Source organism: Musca vetustissima, unplaced genomic scaffold, assembly GCF_032173495.1.
Source record: "Musca vetustissima isolate MV318-11 ecotype Yass unplaced genomic scaffold, APGP_CSIRO_Mvet_v1 utg18206, whole genome shotgun sequence".
In the NCBI taxonomy this organism is placed as follows: domain Eukaryota; kingdom Metazoa; phylum Arthropoda; class Insecta; order Diptera; family Muscidae; genus Musca; species Musca vetustissima.
In genome coordinates this window covers 36,031-45,696 of record NW_026875293.1, presented here as the reverse complement: position 1 = coordinate 45,696, position 9,666 = coordinate 36,031, and the positions used below count along the sequence as shown (strand labels likewise).

Here is a 9,666-nt window from a genome sequence, read left to right as displayed (position 1 = left end):
AAAAATATGCCCAAAATCCGCCCAAGTCCAAAATATTACATTATTTATGCCCACTTTTGGGCATAAATGCCCACTTTCGGCAACACTGCATGTGTCTATCTCGCTTCCTTTTGCCTGTTACAAACATATGCACAAAGACATAATACCCACAGAGTGGTGAAGGGTATAAAATTATATCTTATTCGCTATGGTAGATGAAATGTATTAATATATGTGGGCCGAAATCCCGGCGGTACTGCAATACTGGGCCAACCCGCGACAGAAGTGGAGCAAGCCCCTTGAACTTCCGTCAATTTCCAAAAATCAGTTTAACATTTGTTGTCCTCCGATGGAGGATCTATCAGATGTTAAGCTGATAAGAACAGATACTACACTTTGATCTTAGCCATAAGGCCGAGAAGCGATAACTTACCACTGATCGATATGAATGTTATACCCTGGAATGAACACGAAGTAAATGTGAATTAGTTGAGAGGAATTCAATAAAGAGCTGATTATATATCACTAATGTTAAAAAATGCCATACAAATGTGTGTTAAATACAAATTTGTAGGAAAAGAAGGGATGATCACTGATGGCCGCACACTCAGGTGCCTATCAGCTTGGTGATCGTCTATGCAACACACCAAATTTGTGTGCACCTAAAACAACCATCGCTAATTATTATTGATGAAAAGCACCAACTTGTGGATTTTTTTTGGAAAATGCATGTTAGAACATTAAAAATGAAATTATATTTAAAATGTTCTGGAACTCTAATTTTCAACCTTGAAGAACCCGAAATCACAACCAGAAACATTAAAGATACTAAAAATATAATATGCCAAATAATGGACATATACTGAAAAAATCTGTAAAACTTCTTTACCATTTACCCATTCAAATCAAGAAAACAAAGAATAGACACAGACATTTACGACTTCAGTGGGAAAATCCATCATCATTATGTTAGTCTATCAATCACCCTCTAAAACCCTCTAAAATATCAAAAAATTTATATGGTGGCTATGTAAAAATATGGACTGGGCCGACTATATGATACCCTTCACCGCTTTGAGTATATTCTACATATGTATCCTAAAAATTTCAAGTCCAATCTCCGAAGAAGCATTGAGAGGAAATTGAACGAATTTAAATATGTGATCTTTATCTATAATGGAACGGAATACCATCATCCATACACATGGCATTCTCCAACCTATTCTAAATTTCATTTCATTCGGGCAAGTTTAGAGTCGTTTGCGTACAATGAAACGAATTAATTAAACAAAAAATAATAATAATAATAATAAAGCCATTCTCAATTTGATATGTTGTGCAAAATTTCGTGTCAATCGAACAAACATTCGGAGTTTGGTGCACCATTTAATCGGACGAAAATATATATGTGGGAGCTATATCTAAATCTGAACCTATTCAAAACACTTAATGCACATTGTTCTAGACTTAATTTAGTTCGCTGTACACAATTTCGAGCGAATCGAAAGGTATATATGGTCTTCATCTACATCTGAGCTTATCAAAAATCATTCTAGACTTAATTCAGTTCGTGGTGCCCAATTTCGTACAAATCGAAAAATTAAGAGGAACTTGTGTGCATCATTTACATCAAATCGGATGGAAACATATATGGCAGCTTTATCCAAATCTGAATTGATTTTTCCCAGTTTCAATAGAGTTCGTCCTTGGGCCAAATGAATGAGCTGTGCCAAATTTCATCCAATGCTGATGATAAATGCGACCTGCACTTTGTTTACAATGTAATATGGACAGACAGACGGACGGACATGCATAAATCGACTCAGAAAGTGATTCTATGTATATTCTCAAAAGGAACCATGTGTCTATATAGTTTCCTTTTGCCTCTTACAAACATATGCACAAAGACATAAGGGTATACAAAATTCAAGCTTTTTAAAAAAGTTTTTTCAAGCTGGAGGCTTAGATTTTTACAAAACATATTTCAAGAAGGAGTGGATTTTTTAAATATTTTTTAAGCTATCAGAAGGCACGGATTTTTGTAAATATTTTTTTAAGCTATCAGAAAGCGCGGATTTTTATACCCTTCACCACACTGTGGTACAGGGTATTATGTCTTTGTGCATATGTTTGTAACAGGCAAAAAGAATCGAGATAGACATAGAATCACTTTCTGAGTCGATTTATGCATGTCCGTCCATCCGTCCGTCTGCCCGTCCGTCCGTCTGTTGATGCTAAATTGTAAACAAAATACAGATCGCATTTATAATCCTATTTGGATGAAATTAGGCACAAGTCACTTATTTGGCCCAAGGACGAACCCTATTGAAATTGGAGAAAATCGTTTCAGATTTAGATATAGCTCCCATATATATTTTGGTCCGATTTTAAGTAAATTGAGCACCAAAGTCCCTGAAAATGATTCAATTTGCACGAATTTTGGCACAGCGCACTAAATTAAGTCTAGAACGATGTGTGCTAAATTTTGTGAATATCGGTTCAGATTTAGATATAGCTCTCATATATAGTTTCGCCCGATTTTAGGTAAGTGGTGCACCAATGTCCCTGCAAATCGTTTGATTTTCACGAATTTTGGCACAGCGCACTAAATTAAGTCTAGAACGATGTGTGCTAAGTTTCGTGGAAATCGGTTCACATTTTTATATAGCTCCCATATATATATATATATATATTCGTCCGATTTTTGGTAAATGGTGCACCGAAGTCCCTATATATCTTTCGATTTGCCCAAAATTTGGCATAGTGTGTTAAGTTTCCTGAAAATCGTTTCAAATTTAGATATAGCTCCCATATATATTTTCGTCCGATTTAAGGTAAATGATGTACAAAGTCCTTATATATCTTTCGATTTGCACGAAGTTCGGCATATCGTACTTAATTAAGTCTAGAATATTGCACGTTAAGTTTCGTGAAAATGGGTTTGGATTTACATATAGCTCCTATATAATTTTTCGTCCGATTTAATGTAAATGGTGTACCAAAGTCCCTATACATATTTAGATTTGCAGAAAATTTGGCAAAGTGTACTGAAATGAGTCTGGTGATTTCTTCCGATTTCATGTAAATTGTGCACTAAAGACCCAAGGTTTGTTCGATTGCCACCCAATTTTGTACAATAAATTGTAGTTAATATAAGTTAATCTCTGACATTCTCATTGAAATCGGTTCAGATTTTGATATAGCTTCTACATATATATTTTCGTCCGATTTTACACAAAATTGAAAGTTTTGAAATCGGTTCAGATTTGGATAGAGCTTTTTATATATATTTTCTCCCGAGTTTTGATAATTTTGTCACATTGTAAGAAGCAACCCTATATCTGAACAAATGAAAAATTTAGTATAGGTTGCAGAATTCCACGTCTGTTAGCATTCATCATATAGTCAGCCCCGCCCGACTTTACTACTTTCCTTACTGGTTTCTATAGAGAAAAGACTACTTTTTTCTATAGAAAAAAAATCCTCAGTGTATTTTGCAAAATTTGATCACATATTTCGATTAAATTGATTGTAGTTTGTTATTTTAGCCTTTCTACCAAAAAATATTGAACAAAGTTTCAGGGTAGCCCTAATATAGGTTACCATTATATATGGGCTACCCTGAAACTTGGTATTTTAGGGTATTTTGACTCGTTGTGCAATCTAATTCACGATTTTCATAATTCTCATGGTGTGTCAAATCTCTCTGAAATACAAATTATCAATATTGGTTTACGTTTTGGTTCAGTCCCACATAATGGCTTCTGACCCAGTTTCTTTATTTTGAAGGCTTTAGTCGCATTTTCAAAACGATGTGGGTGGCTGTGGTATAAAGAGTTCCTAAATATAGCCCACATATAAATGTCCCTTTAAATTTTCGGTACATTGAAGTTCCTACCCCAGTGCTCAAACCTGGGTGTCTGTAATTTTGAACATTATTTCTTTCAGAGCATGAACAACCTGCAGAACAGGTTCTTACCGATCTAGGGAATTTTGAATGCAAACCATATGGTGGAGGATAGAAAAAGTTTGACTCGACCTTTTTACTAGTTTTCGGTTCACAGGGGGCAAAATCTGTTCAAAACCACTTTACGTTAAATTTTTTGGATTTTGTCCTGGGATTTGTCTCACATTGAAGTTCATATCTTCTTGTTAATTTTATGGAACTATGTTCGATCAGGTCGAATATAACACCTGACTTATTTAAAAATATTCGAAGACATTATCTTAAAATCTTCTAATTTTTAATTTATTTTTCAATTTCTATGAAATCATCAACACCTCCTCCCCTAAAAGCATGCAACATTTTAGTGTTGTAAAGTGCATAAAACTAGCATGCAAATTACCCCTTCGATTGCAACATTTCTATGTTCGTTGCAACATTGCCATATTGATATTGACACTATTGCAGAAAACATCGCATTCAACCTCCTACAAGTATGCAATAGTTTTGCAACATCAAGTTAACTATTTTGAATGGTGAATTGAAACAAAAAAAAAAAAAACTTTTTTTACACGACACGATTCCTCGGCAGACGACAATTACATTGTCGTGGTTTGGGTTCGTTCACTTCGTTGTTCGTGTATTGTCTCGTTTTCTAAAGGAATCGTCCACCACTAGAATTCATTGCATAGTTTTAGGGGTTTCGTATGGCAATGCAATGAAAAATGTGCATGTGTGTGTGTGAGTGTTGTTTATTCATTTTGCCATTCTACTACTGGGCCATAGTGGTGTTGTTGTTGTTTTTGTTGTTGCTGGCCACCATTGTTGTAGGTTTAGGTCTTTGTGTCTGCAATTTAGACGTCATTTCTTTCAGGGAGAATTAGTGGGGGATGGCTGTGTGGTGTTGTGCTGCACAAAAATGAAAACGAAATAGGAAAATAAAATAAACAAACAAATAGAAAATGGAAACTATTCGAATTTTTCCGATTCCCGCTATGGAAACGACAATGATTCTTTTTTTCCACTTACTTGGCCCAAAGTTAGTTGTCGTGCCATCCTCAGAAACGGTCGTGGCCAAACAGGTTCGTATGTTGTTCTCCAGTCGTTGGTCGTTGGTTGTGGCAATGTTGCTCGCATCATATGTTGTAGTGGTGGAGTACGACGACAACGACGATGCATTTCGGTCGGGTTTTCGTTGTTATTCCAGACCCATGGTCTATGTCGGTCTCTGTGTTTTTGTTTGGCTGGCTGTCTGTCTGTTTGTCTCTGTAAGTCTGCAAGTGTTGGGCCACCAGGCCACCAACAACGTCATCGGTATGTTGCCCCGGTGTGGGTGTGAGTGTGTTTGTGTGCTTACGTGCATGTGTCTGTTCGCTGTTCGTTGTTTGAATGTGAAAAGGGCCAATGCGCTTTTTAACGAACAGCGTAAGGATCAGTTTAACGCGAATTACGGTTACGAAAGGATGCTTATGCATAAGAATGTAATGAACGTAAACAATGCAAAATTGAATGCGGAGAGTGTGTAAAAAAAAATTCAAAAAAATCACAGCAACAACAGAAATTACCGGAAACGAGAACAAAAAAATACGAAAGTCGAAAAAAATCCAAAAAACAAAAATCCCGAAAAAGATCTTTTGTGTAAATTTCCAAAAAAAATTGAAACTGAGAAAAAATCAAAATAAAAACAAAAATCCCCACTCCCCAAAGTTTCTGTTTCCAAATAATTCTCATCATATCAAAAAATTGTTTGTGTACGTGTATATGTGTGTGTTGTAATAGAATCTTCCCCTACCCCAATATTCGAATATTATTTGAAATACCAACGGTATTGAACTGACCTATCTCAAGTCAATAACGGTTAGTAAAGAAATTTCTTTGAATATTTGTGATTTTTTAATAAAAAAAACAGTGAAGGGAAATTATATCTAAAATATTTAAAAAATTGTTGCCTACTTTAAGGCTATAATTCTAAAAATAATAAAGATGCTGGTGAATAATACAATATATTATATGCGATTTTATGTGTGTGTAAATGCAAATGTATAGATGTGTGTTCAAGTGAGTTAGTAGTGGCAAGGTATAGCCGTATTAATTAATTCCAGTAAATGAATTGAGGTTGAGATTTTTTTTTTGTATTTTCAATTTCATTATTAGAATTTATATAATCTTCTTTATTAATTTACAGTGAGGAATATATATATATATATATAAATATAGAAATTGTTTAATATTTTAAATAAAAAATTATTTTTTTTGTATTAATAATTAAATGAAATTAAAAATGTTGCATACATTCAATTGCTGTTGATCTATATTTTACTTATTCATAAGTTTACCAATTCAAGGGGTTTCGAATAAAAACTATTTTATTTATTTTTTCATCATTTAATTTCTATTTTTTACAAGATCCCAATTATTAAATGAATTTTGTTCTTTAAATGTATTTTCGAAATAGTGCTAACCACGACAAGATGAATTTTAAAAACTATTCAATAGAAACAGCTCCTAAAAGCATCCATTAAGTTTAAATGATATTTTGAATTTAACAATTTATTGCTAATTATAAATAAATAATTTCAATATCTTAAGAAATAAATTTGTATTCAATAAAAATTTTGGCACTTTTTGAATATAAATGTTTACAATTTAAATTAAAAAAAACCGCAAAATTTCAACAAGTATATCAATTTAAATAATTGAAGTAGCACCTGAAAGTATGCAACATTTTTAATCGTATCTTTTTAATTAATGTAAATAAATAATTATATTATAACAATAATTATAAATATTTTCATTTTATTAAAGAATTAAAAATTAAATTGTAATTAATATTGGGTTTTTCGATAAAAAATGTATATTTTTTAAGCTCATAAAAAAGATCATCGCCCTTACAGGCCATATTAAAAAAAAAACATTTTTATTTATTTTTACTTTTTTATTAATACTTTATTTTTAAAAATTAAAAATAATTTTTTTCTTGAAAGTATGCAACGTTTATATCCTTAAACTAATATATACATATTTGTGAATTATTTAAATTAGCACCTCAAAGTATGCCACATTTTTAAATGTAAAGAATTGCAAATTAACAAAAAAATGTTTATTAAAAAAATAAATAAAAATATTTTTTGTAAATAAAAAAAACATTTATATTTCATTAGTTTTTAGTAGATTAAAGTATGCAACATATTTTTTTAATAAAATAAATTTTTTAATAAAATAAATTAATAAAATAAATGTTCATGAAGTGAAAGTGATGAATTCTTGAAAAATATTTGTAACACTATTTTATTATAAAATATTTTTAAAATAAAAAATAATATTTTTAAGTTACGCAAAATTTCTTAATTAAAAAAATGCAAAGAACAACAAAAATATTTTTTATTACAAATAAAATACTCTTAACTAAAAAAATGTATATTACTTAGCCTCTAAACAGGTGAAAAGTACACTTTATTTTTAAACTTAAATGTTAATTAATTAAAATAAATGAAATTGAAAATTTAGATTTTTTAAATTTTAGTCAATATATTTTTAATTTAATTAATTTTATATATATATATATATATCAATAATTTTGTTTATATAAATAAAAATTATAAATAAAGGCAAATTTCAACATTCGTTCAAATTGGGAGCTGTATTGCTATCATCATAGCTGCTATTATTCCTTTATGTCATGTATATATTTCATAAAGTTCTAATCCCGAAAAATATTAGAAATAAGTCCCAAAATGTTCTTCCTACACTGTTTTGTAAATGTTAGGGGTAAATGATAATTCAAATAAAAAATGTCGATGCAAAGTACGGCTGTCGTAAATAAATATTTTTGTTTTAAATTATATCTAAAAACTGAACATTTTTATACCCTTCACCACACTGTGGTACAGGGTATTATGTCTTTGTGCATATGTTTGTAACAGGCAAAAACCAACGAGATAGACACATGGTATGCATAGAATCACTTTCTAAGTCGATTTATGCATGCCCGTCCGTACGTCCGTCTGTCTGTCTGTTGATGTTAAATTGTAAACAAAGCACAGGTCGTATTTTTAATCCGATTTGGCTGATATTTGGTACAAAAATCGGTTCAGATTTAGATATAGCTCCCAGATATACTTTTGTCCGATTTTTGGTAAATGGTGCACCAAAGTCCCTATATATCATTCGAGTTGCATGAAATTTAGAATAGACTACTGAATTAGGCGCAGAGTGATGTGTGCCAAGTTTCGAGAAAATCGGTTAAGATTTAGATATAGCTCCTATATATAGTTTCGTCCGATTTTAGGTAAATGGTGCACTAAAGTCCCTCTATATCTTTCGATTTGCATGAAATTTGGCACAGAGTACTGAATTAGGTCCAGAATGATGTGTGCCAAGTTTCGAGAAAATTGGTTCAGATTTAGATATAGCTTCAATATATAGTTTCGTCCGATTTAAGGTAAATGGTGCACCAAAGTCCCTATATATCTTTCGATTTGTAAGAATATTGGCATGACGTATTGAATTGAGCCTAGAGCGATGTCTGCCAAGTTTCGTGAAAATCGGTTCAGATCTAGATATATATTTTTTCGCCTGATTTAATTTAAATAATGTGACAAAGTTCTTATGTTGCACAACGTACTGAATTTAGTCCAGTAGTTTGTGTGCCAAGTTTCGTAAAAATCGGTTGAGATTTTGATATAGCTGATATGAAATAATTGACACGCCAAGAAACCAATATATGGCTGATAGGAACTAAACGTACCGAAATTAGTATAACTTAACCTGTGACAAGTTTTGTTGAAATCGTTTCATATTTGGGTATAGCTTCCATATATATTTTCGTCCGATTTTATGTAAATTGTACATCAAACTCCTCATGTTTGTCAGATTGACATCAAATTTTGCACAACGTACAAAATTGAGCCTAGAATAACGTAGTTACGTTTTCTAGAAGTCGATTTGTTTGAAGTCGATTTTCATACTTTTGTCCCAAACGAATGACATGTTTATGGATAGATCTAGTCCGATTCACATTTAGATAAATATCACATATTTTATTTCATCCAATTTCATGTTAATAATGCTGTTTAATATACCCATAGTGGTGAAGGGTATCATATAATCGGTCCCGTCCGACTTTATTACTTTTCTTACTGGTTTTAATATAAATCAAAAACATAGATTTTACTATTTTCTTCGACAACATAAAGGAAAATTCGTTATCGTAGTAAAAAGTAGTAGATTCTTGCAATACGGGAACAGACCATAAATAAACAAGAGTAAAGAATTTTCGTAGTTTTCGTTTTTATTCATATCGTGCTTTAATAAATGTATTTTTTTTTTGTTATTTGAATAAATAAACAAATATGTAAAGTCGGTCTTTAAATGTCAAAGGAAATGAATTCGATCATAAAAATGTATTTCATTATTAATTAAAACGAAGTGTGAGTGAAGTGTGACATCAATAAAAATATTAAATTTTATTAATTTACTTCATGTTTTTTTAATATTCTGAATAATTTAAGTTATCCTCAAATCTGTATATAAACCTTCTTCGTTGAAAACTTTAAATACATTGGCCATGTTTTGACATAGTCTCCATGTAAGTCTCCCGCCCTGTTTTCGGTATTTTGAAGGGTTTAGCTATATCCATGTGTTCTAATTCCATACAAAGGTCCCTATTTATTTCCGGTATGTTGAAGCTCCTAGATTATAATGTGAGTAGGGCAAATTGGGGCGGCTTGGGTATCATTATCATT

General features: G+C 31.6%; 1 non-coding gene across 1 annotated transcript; it reads right to left on the bottom strand.

The window, feature by feature from the left end:
- Positions 1 to 208: 208 nt before the first annotated feature.
- On the bottom strand, positions 209 to 405 carry LOC133337771 (U2 spliceosomal RNA). Its single transcript, XR_009754601.1, has one exon. It is a non-coding gene; the product is annotated as a U2 spliceosomal RNA (small nuclear RNA).
- Positions 406 to 9,666: the final 9,261 nt, after the last annotated feature.